Source organism: Hevea brasiliensis, unplaced genomic scaffold (genome assembly GCF_030052815.1).
Source record: "Hevea brasiliensis isolate MT/VB/25A 57/8 unplaced genomic scaffold, ASM3005281v1 Scaf685, whole genome shotgun sequence".
Lineage (NCBI taxonomy): Eukaryota > Viridiplantae > Streptophyta > Magnoliopsida > Malpighiales > Euphorbiaceae > Hevea > Hevea brasiliensis.
The window spans coordinates 1-11971 of NW_026615234.1; the positions used below are offsets into that span (position 1 = coordinate 1).

The following is an 11971-nucleotide window of genomic DNA, read 5'->3' on the forward strand; positions in this document are numbered from 1 at the left end:
AATAATAATAATAAATAAATAAAATTACTACAGAATCAGTTCTCGAGGTGGTAAGGGTATTATGTAAGCTAAAGGATAAGAATAGAGATCATACAATAAAAGTATGACTGTAATTTGCTGAGTTCCTTTCTAATTTCAAATTATTCAAAACAATAGTATAATCTAATTATAATAGTGTTAAGAGTAATAAATTAGCGAAGATAAATTACAGAAGGCCAATGGATAAAGAAAGTGCAGAATGAAAGTTTGGACAATTGATTGCAGATGCAATATAATCTAAATGCTAGTGGAAGTACTAGCTAGAGTAGTCAAAGGACCAAATCTGAGTAGCACAGACATATGATAACGCGATAGAGACTCTGAAAGATATAGTTAGCAAGTACAGCTATTATGTTAGGAAGAAGAATGGAACTAGGGATAGAATAGTCAAGTTCTATTTTGGGTAAGACAAAGGAAATAAATGAAAGGACAACCTAAAGAGCGCATAATAAAAGGAACAAAGTTAAGATATAGGATAGGCTAAGTGTTATTCTTGGCAAGGAGAATGACAAGGATGGAAAACCCAAAATGGGACCACATTAGTGAGAAAAGTGATGGAGGTATAGAATACAATAATAATGAGTAAATGTTAGAAGGTGTGCGATGGTATTGCGGACTACCTAAATAGGTAGAGAAAGAGAAGTTAGTAAGCAGTAAGTTGAATAAAAGTCAGTCTAAGGGATCAAATAGGTATGATGAGAGGAAAAGAATGATAGATAATGACACATAGGTTTTAGGTTAGACTTTTGAGATAGTGAGAAGGTAGTTAGAGGTTCGTTATGAATGTCAGGCAAACATTTTTAGTGTGATCAATAGAATCACTTTGCAGTGACGCAATAACGACAGGACAATAGTAGGGGTAGAACGAAAAGTGACAAGTCTGGATGGTTATAAATCACTAGAAAGTTCAAGGATCAAATTAATGACCCTAGATAAGAGTGGAATTAGTGTTGGAAGAATTTACTAGTGAGAGAAATCTTTCAGGAATCAACAAGGGTTAAGGGCACAATATAAACGATGATAGATATGAATCATAGGTCGAGTATAAGTAAAGTTAATAAATTATAAAATATTATGTCAGGAAGGACGATGGTCTAGTAAAGGGTTCATGCAGATGATACCTTATAGGTAGAGCACAATTGTGCTAGGAGATGATGAAATTTGAAGCGAAAAACTAAGAAACATAGGTTAAACATTATTATATGGACAATCGGGCGTAGTTGAATATAGAGGATATTTTTCTTTCTTTTCAAGTTTAGCTCGTGTTTTTGATTCCAGAGCGTTATATAAGGAGCAGAGACTGAGCCAAGGAGACCTAGTTATTTGAGATTTTGATAGGCACCAATTCATATAAATTTCCTGATATGAGAATGACAGTAAGTGCATACCTAGCGTTAAGTATGAAAGGACGATCAGAGTAATGACAGGAGTTAAATTGAGTTAGCTACTAAGGCTTGCGACTGTTTTAAACTATGAGCTAGATGAAGTACTATTTATGGATGAGTTTCAATAGATGAAATTGTTGCTGATGGGTAATTTGAGGTTGAAGTTTAGAAAGCTACGGGCAGTATATATGATTATATTAAGGAGAATGAACACATGAAGTATCTTGTTTGGAATTAAGGCATGACACATATTTCCTACAGCCGTGTTAGTTCAGATGGAACTTATAGTTTATGGGGCTCATATTCATCCAGGATAAGCAATTTCCTACTAAGGCTGGTAGGGAATGATAATGTTCTGATAGTTAAGTTGGAAAAAAGGGGGTACAAAAAAAAATTCTCTATGGGTAATTACAAGTATTACATAAGGTGAAGAATGTGCTGGTAGGAGTAAATCATAGGGTTAGAATTCTCGAAGTAATGAAACTAGTAATCAAGATAAGACTAAGAAATAAAAAGAAAGTTAAAGTTGATGATGGGATAGACATCTTTGAAGGAAAAGGTTTTATGATGATATAGGACTAAAATTAAGGTATAAGTACAAAGAGTTGAAAAGATACCAACAATACCAAAAATAGGAAAAGGGAAGTGGATAAGATCCAAAGGACAGGAAGAGAGCTCGATAGAGTCAGTTATAATGATGAGGATAAGGAGTGTCTAACCACTGTCCCTGTGTTAACACTACCTATGAGCGGTGAAGGATACACCGTGTACTGTGACGCCTTCAGAGTTGGCCTAGGGTGTGTTTTGATGCGGAATGGAAAAGTAGTGGCTTATGCTTCAAGGCAGCTGAAGAGGCATGAGCAGAACTATCCCACCCATGATTTGAAAATGGCGGCTGTAGTCTTTGCACTAAAAATCTGGAGACACTACCTGTATGGTGAAGTGTGCGAGATATACACCGACTATAAGAGGTTGAAGTACATCTTCCAACAGAGGGATTTAAATTTGAGACAGAGGAGATGGATGGAGCTTCTGGAAGACTATGATTGCACCATCCAGTACCACCCTGGGAAGGCCAATGTAGTAGCAGATGCTTTAAGCAGAAAATCTTCTGGCAGTTTGGTGCACATTTCAGCAGAGAAGAGACCGTTGATTCAGAAAGTACATGAGTTGATGGATCTAGGTTTAATCCTAGATCTTTCAGATGAGGGGGTCTTGTTGGCTCATTTTTCAGTGAGGCCAGACTTGCGAGATAGAGTTAGAGTTTCCCAACACAGAGACCAACAATTAATGAAGATCATAGAAAGAGTACAACAGGGTGAAGGTGGTGAGTTTGGATTTGCCAATGATGGCGCCCTAGTGCAAGGTTCTAGGATATGTGTGCCCAATGTGGACAACCTCATGAATGAAATCATGCGAGAGGCACACTATACATCATGCATGTCCACCTGTGTTCCACCAAGATGTACCATGATGTGAGAGATAGCTATTGGTGGAATGGCATGAAGAGAGGCATAGCAGACTTTGTGTCCAAGTGCTTGACTTGTCAGAAGGTGAAGTTTGAACACTAGAGACCATCAGGAAAGTTGCAAGAGCTCCCTATCCCAGAATGGAAGTGGGAAATGATTTCTATGGATTTTGTGACTGGGTTGCCTCGTACCACGCGAGGATATGATTCGATATGGGTAATTGTAGACCGCCTAACCAAATCAGCTCACTTCTTACCTGTGAAGACTACATATTCTGTGGCACAGTACGCCCGGCTCTACATTCGAGATATAGTCAGATTGCATGGAGTTCCGGCTTCCATAATATCTGACAGAGGGCCCCAGTTCACTTCTCGGTTTTGGAGAAAGTTACAGGAGGCACTTGGCACACAGTTGAACTTTAGTACGGCTTTCCACCCTCGCATGCAGACGGACAGAAAGGACAATCCAAACATCAAAGACATGCTTCGCATGAGTGTCTTGGATTTTGGAGGTCAATGGGATGAGCAATAGCTTTGGTGGAGTTTGCCTACAACAACAATTACCACTCCAAGATAGGGATGGCACCTATGAGGCATTATATGGAAGAAAGTGTAGGTCTCCTCTGTGTTGGACAGAAATGGGTGAAGCGAAGGTGCATGATGTAGACATAGTGCAGTACACTTCAGAGGTAGTTCCTTTAGTCATGGAACGACTGGGACGACTTTCGAAGAGCAGAAGAGTTATGCAGACCCGCACGGAGGGATGTGGAGTTTGCAATGGCGACTATGTATTATCAAGGTTTCTCCAATGAAGGAGTCATGAGATTTGGAAAGAAGGGCAAGTTGGCACCTCGGTATATTGGACCTTTGAGGTTACTGATAGAGTTGGAGCATTGCCTCATGGTTGGAGCTACCACCCAACCTCTCTCACGCTCATCCGTGTTTCACATCTCCATGCTCAGAAATACATTCCGATCCTTCTCATGTCGCATAGGATGTGATAGAGCTAAAAGAGAACTTGACATTTGAGGAGCAGCCTGTAGCCATAGTGGACTACCAAGTGAGACAGCTGAGATCCAAACAGATTCCTATGGTTAAGGTTTTGTGGAGGAGTCAGTCAGTGGAAGAGTGCACCTGGGAGTCAGAACGGGACATGCGTAGCAAGTACCCTTATCTGTTCAATGTGTAATCATGTACTTTATTCTGCCTTGTGTAAAATTCGAGGACGAATTTTCTGTAAGGGGGGAAGAATGTAACACCCCTGATTTTTTATATATTATTATTGGGCTTGGTGTAGGTATCCTCAATTCGCGGAAATTCGACAGTTGTCCGAATCTGTGAATTTTCGGCCAGACAGACCAGCTACCGGAAATGTCTCCGAATTGGATCGAGGTTTTGGCTACCCCACCATTGTCAGGCATCTCGAGCGCGTTCTTGAAGTCGGAATCGGCAAAGGTAAACCCGAACCTTGCTTTTTCGTAATTTTCTAGTGCTTAAATAGGATTAAAAATCCATAAAATATTCGTGGTAGCTTAGAAAATTACGATTCTTTTTGCAATAGCTTAGTAATATTTCTAAGGACCGCGGGGCAGAGTTTTATAATTTTTAGAGCTTATTTGAGCAGTTTTTGCAAAAATGATCAATTATAAGGACTAAATTGAAATTTTACATGTTGTGATGGATGATTGAGTTGTGGACATATGGATTGTGAATATAGAAGTGTGTTTTGTGCCCTTTTGCAGGTTGGGTAGTTCGTAGGTATAGGGGAGACTCTACCGAATTTTCGGCACGACTTAGGACGTATTGGTCTTTTTCTTTATTTGTATTGAGTCAAATTTATTAAATGATTGTAATAAAATTGTCAGGTGAGCCGGGACAGCCTTCTTCCTCCGCCCAGCCGCCTCAGTGACCATCGTCAAGTCTGTGAGTAAAATATTAATTTTAATTGTAATTTCACTATTATTATATGTTCAAGTATGCCCATGCATCACTTATATACATATATTTATGTAGTTAAACTCTAGGCACGATTTATGTTGCATTGATAACTGTTAAAGTGCCATGGATGTTGTTGTGGTAATTTGGAGCAGTGTGCGTGCGTTGGCGTGCGTGTGATGTGGTGTGGACTATGGATAGGACGTAGTCACGGCTTGAGTTCTTCTGGGACCCGATCCTTCGAGGGTAGTCACGGCTTGAGTTCTTCTGGGACCTCGATTTGGTTTATTGCGAAAGTCCGCTTGAGTTCTTCACGCACTAGGTTGGATTTAAGAGAGCTGTATAGGGGATCAGCTCCCATATGTTATGATTGATGCTACAGGGTGAGTGAGTGCTCCAAATTACCTTTTTGATGTTATGATGTGAAAATGATGTTGATGTTGCATTTCACTTTACTGGGTGCATTAGTTTTAGATAGTTATAGAGATTATGGTTAAAATTGATATTTTACTCTCTGAGTCGAACGCTCACTCTGCTCAATATTTTTTCAAAGGAGGATTTTATTTTGGTTAACCTGCTTTTCTCCTTCGCAGGTTGTTTATCAATATTTGTGTAATTTTATTTACTCCTAGAATTTCCGCATGTGTTAGAAGTATTTATTTGATTATGGTCTGTAATATTATTATCATGTTGGACCTGTAAACGTATAATGATATGCATGTTTGATGGATTGGATGAGGGAGCTGAGCTCCCATTTATTTTTATGAGGATATGAGTATGTGGAGGGTGAGCTGAGCTCCCCAATTGAGTATTTATTATGTTTACAGGTCAGGTGAGTCGAAAACTCCCCGTTGGAAAGTCCATTTTAGGCCGGACTCTGTCCGTTTGTTTTCTTGATATTGGGCTCAAATGGGCCTTAGAGTTGGGTTAATGAACAGTTAGGCTTACTACGGGCCTCGGGAGCTTTAGGCTGGCCCAGGTCCTAGTGCCGGTCCGGCCCATAGGTTGGGTCGTGACATTTATTATAAATTGTAGCATCCACCATATAAAGTATACATGTTAACTAAAGTAAATCATATATAAAATATATATTTTATTTAATGAATACTAAAATGCATGTGGAATATATATTCTTTTCAATTATATATTCTTTTCAAAATTACTTTATAAAAATATATAAATTTATTTTTACATTTTCTATTCGGATACATAAACTTATTTGATTTATTTAAAAGATAATTACGTTAATTGAAATTAATAAAAATACTTTCTAACATAAAGTTTCAATTAAAAATAAATAAAAAAACAAAACTTATTTTTAAATATAATGTTTAATCAATGGACTTTGATATAATATCAAAGGTTTCTTAGAAAATTAAAGTCCAAATCCAGATTTTATATTTCTTATACTCCACTAGAAAAAAAGTATCTGAATTAGAACTTGTGGAGGAGAGGTACAACAGTCTAGATAGTTAACATCGCAAAACAATGAGTTTCAGGGTTGTGTGTGTATCCTTTTTCAAATATAAAAAATCATTGTGAATTCCTACCCACATCGGTTATTGTCCTTTCATAAGCCTGTGAACTAGACCCCAGTTTTATGGATAATTAAGGCTTGTATAATTGAGAGAATTATTGAATTGAAAGCGTTCGTAAGATATTAACAATTTCTGGCACAAGGTTAATTTTGAAACTTGGGGTATATAGGTTGCGATTAATTTTGTAATTACCATTTCCAATTATACATGTATCCTCTTGCTCTGAGCTGTGTGACCCTGTCATATTTTTTATTCATATAGCAACAGAAATTCAAGTAATATATAGCTGAGCACCTATATATATATATATATATATATATATATATATATATATATATATATATATATATATATATATATATATATATATATATATCCCCAGTAGCTAAATGTCTCAATTATATTGCTCAAGTTCAAATAACTATATTGGAAATACTCGATCTTTAAGAGAAAAAAACATATAGAACATAATTGGTTATTGAACAAGAAATAACTGAAATTATGTTTAGTTATACAATGCATAGAATCAATTAGGTCACACCATAAAAACAGAAATTTCAGCGTCTGATTTTATTCAATATCAAGAGTAAATCTTGCCACAAAACATCTTGGCGCGTTCCTTACTCAAATATGACAGCAATTGGGATTCTAACAATGTATCCGTCAGCTACCCAATTCAAGTATCCCTGAGCAAATGGTGCACCATAGTTGTATCCATTTTTGCTAAATGTCACCGAGTATGTTGCTTTCTGGTTCATCCCACTGAAATTGATCTTGTCAGGGTTACCTTAACATTTACACCTTCTGGTGCAAAGACTTGAGGAGTGTACGCTGAGTTAGGTTGGCCAACATTTGTTACTGTTCTTGTGTATGTCTGTGGAGTAGACCCCAGTCTGATGGAAAATGACGGATAATTCAACTGAGCTTCAGGTATGCTTGAATCATTTGAACAGTTCACCCCGTGCTGCACGATGAGTCCTACCTGTTTGTCAGAATAACCTAATCCACATAAGTAAGGAATGTAATCATCAGGTTGAATATCGTAAATGAGCCCTGGATCATTTGCTCGTGATGGGTTTACATGGCCTGCACCAATGTCAAAGATAGTGGCGGTAACAAACTGTTCATCAGATATGGGATTGCCCCATGATCAACTAAATTAGCAGTGGTCATAATTGCAGATTTTATGGCAGCAGGTGACCAGTCAGGGTGGGCATTTTTTAGCAGAGCAGCAATACCACTAAGATGAGGACAGGACATTGAAGTGCCGGAGATCATAGCAAACTTGTTGGTAGTATTGTCTTCTGAAACTGGCCAGGCAGCTAAAATTCTTACTCCAGGGCCTATAATGTCTGGTTTCAAGATTCCAGGACTTGCAAAGCTAGGACCTCTTGAGGAAAATTCAGCAACTTGAGGAGCTTCTGGCAAGCCGGTTACAGTTCCTTTGAACAAGATTGTAGCCATTGGCGATGATGTGGACTCTATGTAGGCTTTGATTGCTAATCCTGCCATGTAACTTACATGTGATGCAGGAGCACTTGAAGATCCGCGGTGGTCACAAAGCCATCAGACTCTTCATTCATTAAAATCATGGCAATGCCTCCGTTTCTTTTCACTTCTTGGCCTTTCTCCAATGCTCCATACCCTCCCTCACACAGCACTATCTTGCCTTTGACATCAACATTTGCCAATGATCCTGTACCGCAGTAAGCAGATGACGGATTACCATTTGCACCTGTATAAACAAGTGGCAGCAGCGTTGAAGGGAAATCTTCAGGTTGGTAAAGGGATTCGCCGTTCAGCTCTGTGTTATTTCCAAGTAATACTGTTGCTCTTATTGCTCTGTCTATAGTGCTTGCCCCTACAGTTAAAATCCATGGCGCCTCATTTGATAAAGAGCTATTATCTGGTCCAGAATTTCCTGCTGAGCAACTCACAAAGATCCCCTTTTGAATAGCTGCATATGCACCTAGTGCAATCACATCATCATAAAAAGGATGAGAACCAATTCCAAGAGAAAGAGAAAGTACATCAACACCATCCTCAACTGCAGCATCCATTGCAGCCAATATCTCACTGTCACCGGCGTTACCAGCTCTGCCGGAAACTTTATACATTGCCAAGTGGGCTAGTGGGGCCATACCAATTGCAGTGCCATTGGCCTGCCCAAAGTAATTGGCACCTTGCACAGGGCTTCCAGCTGCTGTGCCAGCTGTGTGAGTCCCGTGCTGGTATTCATCCAATGTGTTATTACTGTCAGTGGCAAAATTTCTTGCACCAATGAGCTTATTATTGCATGATGTTCCATTCAGCTCGCATTTCCCTTTCCATTTTGCTGGTGGAGGAGGCATTCCTTTACCACTAAATGAAGGGTGATCAGGCGTTATTCCACTATCGATGAGTCCAACAATCACTCCCTTGCCATAATTTGAAGAATTCCAAAGCCCTATGTTTTGTTGCAGTCCTAAGAAGCTAGGAGAATGGGTTGTGTGCAGAGGCACCAACCTTCGAGGACGGGCTGACACGAACCCTTTCTTAGCTGCCATTGCCTTTACTTCACCTGCCGTAAGTTTTGCAGCAAATCCTGTGGCGACATGGCGGTAGGAATGTATCAAACGCGGCTGGTTTGAGCTAAATGCATTCTCTGGTAAAAATGATTGATACCAGCTATATAAATCTTTGGACTTTGAGAAATCATTGCCCTCAGGTTTCTGTAGGAGGACAAGATAAGTCTCTAAGTTGCTTTCCTCTTTCTCAATTGCATCACTATTTGATGAATGGATTGCTGATTTGGTGGTTGCTTGGGAAGAGCTAAACATTGAAGGGAGAATATGGAGGATCACAAGCAAAATGGTTGGCAAAATTTTGCACCTTTTGTTTTCCATGTTAACAGGAGAACTGGAAAGTTCTTGTGATATTGAGTTACTTAAACCTTAATTATGTATGTATATATAGCATCCTACCATACAAAGAGACAAAGAAATAAGAAAATATAACGATGGCTGGCATTACAGAAGTTGAAGTTTGTGTTTGAATTTTTTTATTTGTCTTACCCATTTAAGCTCTTGGGAATTGGCTAATTAGAAAGATCGCAAATTGTTCATGTATAGAAGTTCTTCTTTAGGACTTGGTAATGCCGCCAGTCCGTGTCAGAACAAAGCTGTGATAATCCATATGAAGGTCATGGTTTCTTTGAATGTTAAGGTTGGACATTTGTCCAATGCCAAGTGGTTTATCGTTATTTTTAATTGCATATTCTTTGAACTTTGCTCCACAAGAACTATAGTTGACGCGGATATTATTCCAAGCAATTTCCAATTTTCCCTTTGTGCATAGTGCATTACTAATATCTTTTTCATTTTCTCTCTCTTCCAGGTTCAGGATTTGGAATTTTCTTCTCTGTGTTAGTTCTTTTTGGTTTCCAATAATGTCCAACAAAAAAATATTGCAGTTTCTTTCAACACATCAATTATTATTATTTTTTTTTTTTGGTTTTGTTCTTATTTCCTGCAAGATGTACAGTAAAGTTACCTGTTGAATCAAATACCTTGTAATTATCAGGTGAGCAAAATTACCATTATTTGATTGTCCAACTACGAGTAATGTCAATCCTCGTGTCCCGTGCCTTTAACTTGTCCAACATGTCATTACTGGTAGTATCGAAAATTTTCAAACCAATAAGCTTGTTGCACAGTGTTGCATTGAACTCGCATTTCCCTTTTCATTTTGATGGTGAAGGCGGCATTCCTTCACCGCTAAACGAAGGTTGACCAGGCGTTATTCCACTGTCTACAACTCCAATAATCACTCCCTTGCCATAATTCCAACATTTACAAAATCCTAAATTTTGCTGGAGACCCAAAATTCTAGGTGTATGGTTAGCGTGCAGGGGCACCATCCTTTGAGGCCGGGCTAACAGCAACTCTTCCCTCATTTTCATTGCCCATACTTCATCTGCTGTAAGTTTTGCAGCAATCCCAGTAACCACGTGGCGGTAGTAGTGAAGCAAACGTGTGGTTGGGCTGAGTTGAAGGCGTCTTTTGGAAAAAATGATTGACAACAGATTTCTGAATCTTTCGAATCTGTGAATAATAATCCTTCTGGTTTCTGTAAGAAAACAATATAAGACTCCAAGTCACTTTCCTCGTACACATATACATCACTGGTAGAAGAGTTGAAGGGTGTCTCAGCGATGGCTTGAAAGGAGATATGGAAGAAAGAATAAGGAAGGACATAAACAACATGCTTGGCATTGGCAATATTTTGCATCTTCTGTTTTCCATATTGTTGGAAGAAGTGGAAAATGAGTTGGACACCGAGGAAAGCACTTACAGTTCTACAGAAGTTGGAATGAGTTGGTTAGATTTCTCATTCATCTTTCGATCGTGATTGGGACTTGGGTAATGCTGCTAGTCCATGTCCGGACAAAGCAACTACCAAAATTTACTTGAAAGTAGTCTCTATATCCATAATGCAAATGATTTACCCTTTGAATTCTTTTTTATTTGGTGGGTCTCTTTTATTGACTTCAATTGGATTGTGTGATTCTTAGAAAATTCTTGGTGCTGTAAGCAGGAGCGGAGACAGAAAATTAATTTAGTGGTAAAAAATTATTTTACTTGATTTAATTAATACATGTAAATTTTTAATATTTAATATTAGTTATAAAAATAATATTATAAAATAATAAATTTTATTATGACATTAAATTTATAATTATTTTCTGTGAGTTTTCATTTTTTAAAAGCTTTGCATGATCGTTTCATTATTAATTTTATTAAATAAATCTTTTTTAATATATACAATTAAAGAATCATACAATAAATTTTCTTTCGACTTTATTTGTTGAGGAGTTCTTTTATAGGACAAATTTATAAACTAAAAGGATGCGCATATTAATAAAGATATTGTATGTTGTATATATCAATATTAAAAAAAAAAAAAAAAAAAAAAAGCAAGCTCCATCAATGTTGATGAATTTGGTGAATGGGGTTAATTATCGACCCTTTATCATTAAAATAGTAAAACTTGGGCTCTTTAATACATATATAATTTTTTTTTAAATGTCCACTCATATAAATGTGGTTCTGTCCTTGGCTAAGAATAATTTTTATCTAAAACCGGAAGTATACCTTGCCAATTATTAATTCCCATTTTGATTAAAATCAGGTTAACAAAAAAATTACCAGTGTTTTGACTTTGATTGTGCAATTCTGAGGAAGGTCGCTCCATGGTTTTTCCTCCAAATATTATCTTATCAGGGGGTAAAAAAGAAAATAAAGGGCTAATTAACATATCAGTGTTTCTTTTCGGAGGACATTTACTAGTTGCTACTAAGGAATTGCAATGCCTTGCTAATGTGCCCTGTTTAATTGACAATGTAACACCCCTGATTTTTTATATATTATTATTGGGCTTCGTGTAGGTATCCTCAATTCGCGGAAATTCGGCTTGTCCTGGATCAGGAATTTCCGCCGAACATCGGCTAACGGAAAAGTCTCCGAATTGGATCGAGGTCTTGGCTACCCCACCATTGTCAGGCATCCCGAGCACGTTCCCGAAGTCGGAATCGGCAAAGGTAAACCTGAACCTTGCTTTTTCGTAAT

The 11971-nt window shown here is 37.9% G+C and overlaps 1 pseudogene; it reads right to left on the reverse strand.

The window, feature by feature from the left end:
- Positions 1–6910: 6910 nt before the first annotated feature.
- On the reverse strand, positions 6911–9250 carry LOC131177639 (subtilisin-like protease; annotated as a pseudogene).
- Between the last annotated feature and the right edge of the window lie 2721 nt (positions 9251–11971).